This window comes from Lipotes vexillifer, unplaced genomic scaffold (genome assembly GCF_000442215.2).
Source record: "Lipotes vexillifer unplaced genomic scaffold, Lipotes_vexillifer_v1.1 scaffold604, whole genome shotgun sequence".
In the NCBI taxonomy this organism is placed as follows: domain Eukaryota; kingdom Metazoa; phylum Chordata; class Mammalia; order Artiodactyla; family Lipotidae; genus Lipotes; species Lipotes vexillifer.
In genome coordinates this window covers 374,296-378,367 of record NW_006798979.1, presented here as the reverse complement: position 1 = coordinate 378,367, position 4,072 = coordinate 374,296, and positions in this window count along the sequence as shown.

Below are 4,072 nucleotides of genomic sequence, written 5' to 3'. Positions count from 1 at the left end.
GTAGGGAACCAATTAATTGTTTCCAAAAGGAAAGGTGAACTTTCTTGGGGTGAATATTACTCTCCAGATAGCTATAAAAGGCAGAATATATCAGTAATCTGGATCCCTTACAACTGCATTGTCCAATATGGTAGCCACTAACCACATATGACTATTTAAATTTAATTTAGGTTAATTCAAATATTATTAAAAATTATTCTTCACATTTTAAGCACTCAGTAGCCACATGTGGCTGGTGGCTATCTTATTGGACAGCACGTATGTAAGATATTTCCATCTTCACAGAGAGTTCTAGTAGATGGTACCTCCCTAGAGGAAAGAGCCCTCTTCATTGGCCTTAACTGCTAAAGAAAACATAGGGGCTTCAGTAATTTAATTAAAGATTGAGAGAAAAGGGATTGTGACTACATCTCTTTCTTCTCTGCCTATCCACAGCGCTGAGAGACACACTGCCCAAAGGTCCTGGATGATGTCCAAGCCTGGATGAGATGAAGAAACAAATGTTACAGTGAAGCAGACCAGCAGTCACAAGATGCTATTTATCCACAAGGCAAATGAGAATTACATCAAGACACTCAACTTGACCAGCGAGGTGTGCCAAGGGACTGGGGCAGCTGCTGCCAGACCACACTAGCCCTGAGTCCCAAGAAGAATCCTAAGAGGGAAGAGAGAATTAGTTCCTTCAGTCACATGATACTGAAAAGTCACTCATCAAGTGGCTCTCCGGATGCCTGTGCCTTTTCCCGAAGTGCCCTCTCCTCTCCCTCCCTTCCTATTGCTATCACAATCAAATGCTCTCTTGTGAATGAATCCTCCAGTGACGCCTCTCTTCACTGTGCTCACCTAGCACTTGTACAAGTTAGGCAGAACTTAACATACTCTAGCTTTTCACATAGCTTTTTGCAGTGGAGTTTAGCCTTTGACAGAAAGTCCTGGATTTGGATCTTGATTTTACCTATCAACTACCAGTGTGATTCAAATAAGTTATTCTACTTTTCTTATCTTTAGTTTCCTTCTCTGTAAAACTGGAACATTAATACCTCTTCTGAAAAACTTTTGAGTTTTCAATGATGTAATGTGTGTGAATGTCTTCAGTACCGTGCCTGACAGATGTGGAGGCTGCATGATGTGAGTTCAGTCCTTGAGATGCATTTCTCCCTACAGAGAGGGAATGCTATTGAGCTAAGACTGTCCCTAGACCTCTCTATCACAAAATCCCTTCCAAGCTTTTCACTCGTCATGCTGTGTAACTACCACTTGAGGAAAGCATGAATTAATTCAGAGATTCACAGATATGCATGACATAGAGATCAGCCTTGGCTGTAAAGCATGAGTATATAAAGAAATAAATGATCCATTGGGAGCTTCAACTCAACTGGGACTGAGGTACATGTCTGTTATTCTTTGAGCTTATATTTGACCCAACAACTTGAAGTTACATTCTAAAGAAAAAACCCCAGTGTAATGTCTCAAACTCTTAGCTAATGCTACCCAAGAGAACTGTCCACAATGATGAAAATGTTCCCTATCACCTCTGTTGGGTTCAGTGGCTTTTGGACACATGAAATGTAGTCAGTGCAACTAAACTGTTAATTTTATTTCATTTTAATTATTTGAAATGAAAACTGAAGAGGCACACGTGACTAGTGACAAGAGTTTTTGAATTCACAGCCTTAGGATGTTAGGATGGAGAAGACTTCAGACACCTGTGAGTCCAACCTCTTCATTTCACAAATGTAGAGCAACAAAAGAACCAATATTTCCTGAGTCCTGTCCATTTGCCAGGCCCTGTGCTAAAGACTTCCATGTTATTTTCTTTTAAGATTTTTAATGGCCTTGTTAAGTGAATATCACCAACATTTTACATTTAAGAAAATTCTCTTAGAGGCACATGGTTATACTCATTTCAGTTAGTCTTTGCTAGTAAGGACAGAAAAGTGTGGGATCACCCTATATGAATTTCAACCTCATACAGGAGTCAGTCCCTGCCACATAGGAACCTACAAAAAATTGGTGAAATGAAAATCTGATCTCAACCTCACCACAGCAGAACAAGGGAAGATTCCTCTTCATCACTTTCACTCCCGTCTCTTCTGAATTTCAGCCCCAGGAAGTTTGTCTTCATATTTCATCCATTTCCTGGCAGCCATACCTTCCCTAATTATGTAACGTAAATTTTAGTGCTCGCCTAAGCAGGGTATAATCAGGTGGTAGAATTGCTTCAAAAATATGCTGATGATGCATGGAAAATTAACACATCAATTCCTTTTCATTAGTCAGCTGCATTAGTTGCACCACAACTCCCATAAGCAAGGAAAATTGAATTCTGGCAGTTCTATCCAACAAGTTTAAAAGTTTCTTTCCATTTATTTTTATGTTGACTCTTAGCAACTCAAACTTTAAATGATTGTGTTGTGCGAAATACCACTGCCTGTTGCTTCACTCTTCTATCTGACACCTATTCCAATACTTCTCTTCTCAAAGCACAGTTTTAATGACACCATTCTCTCTATCCTCATTTTCCTGGAATTTCAGACCTTCTAACCCTCTCATCTTGCAGGTGGCAGAAAATGGAACTTTTTGGCCTCCATAATCACCTGAGCCAATTCCTATAATGAATTTCCTCATATGTATCCTATTGCTCTGTTACTCTGGAGAATCCTGGCTAACACAGTGAGGTTGTATCAGAAAATGAGGCAGCCTTCACTGTATCGTGAAAAAGCCACCTCCAGTCCATCCCATGTGGACTGATGGGAAGAGAGGACACTGGATGGAGGATGAAGAGGATGCGTTCCAGGGTCACTTCTTCCTCCCAAGGGACAGCTTCAGTCTCCTCCACAGTAGGGAAGGGAGGGGCCTTGCCCAACAGGTTAGAATTAAGAGGTTTTAGCACTACAAACACATACTCAGAACCAAAGGAAATATTCCCAAAGTGAAAAAGACAGTTTATTCACGCTAAACAGACAGAGAGGCTCTAGGAGTGGGAAAGCACTAGTGGTGTTGAAACACAAAATAAAAATACTGTTCCTGGAAAGAAAACACTCCAAACTATCATGGATATGGCAGGAAGGGTGTTGAAAAGCCAGACAGGCAGAGATGTTGCAGCTGCCTTTGAGAAACAGGTGACAGTCTTTGTGACTGGAAATAGGGAAGGATGAGAACAGAGGGTTAGGAATAAGGTCAGAAGCTAGAGCTGCAGGAAGGAAGAGAGACGTTTTCCTTTCACAACCACGGCTGACATAATGAAAGGTGGTCCCATTCCTGTCATCCCATCATGAGTGTGGAACAGCAGAGACAGAGAATTTGCAATACTTTCATTCAATGCACAAAACATCCAGGATATTTGGCCTTTCTGGAACCACAGGGCCCTTCACAGTGTACAGCTCTGACACATCCTTGCCGTCCTATTCATGAAAGGCCAATGAGGCCTAAAAGTGTCTGCAAAGCTGTGGCCTCAATTCTTCCAGATGTTTCTACATGAGGAAACTGAAGACTCATGAACATCGTTCTGTTCACACATTTGCCCCTTTAAACACTACAGTAGGATGCTCCAGACTCTCATGTTAGGGCCCAAGAGGATCCAACTCTCATAAAGAAGAGATTTCTATAAGATGCAAGATAATTCTTACCAGAGCAAGGTAAAATCTGTCTGCATGAATGCATAGCAAGGCATTTCTCAACAGGCTTTAATATAAAACAGTAAGAAGGGCCACGTGAAGGAACACCTCATTCACATGCTTATGAGATTAGAATGTGTTATTCACACTAATTCCCCTTCATAAATTGGTTTCTGGAGTCTGATATTTTCAAATCGAATCAGGTCTCTGAAATCCATTTTATGTTGGTAGTCTTTACAGCTGACCTGAATTGTTTTCTAGACTGGAAATGGAAATCTTAAAGACTTAGATATGCTCTGCACCTCCTGCATGGAAATTTCATCTGAATTTAGGTTTCCACACCTCCTTTTTTTTTTTTTTTTTTTTTTGCGGTATGCGGGCCTGTCCCTGTTGCGGCCTCTCCTGCTGTGGAGCACAGGCTCTGGACGTGCAGGCTCAGTGGCCATGGCTCATGG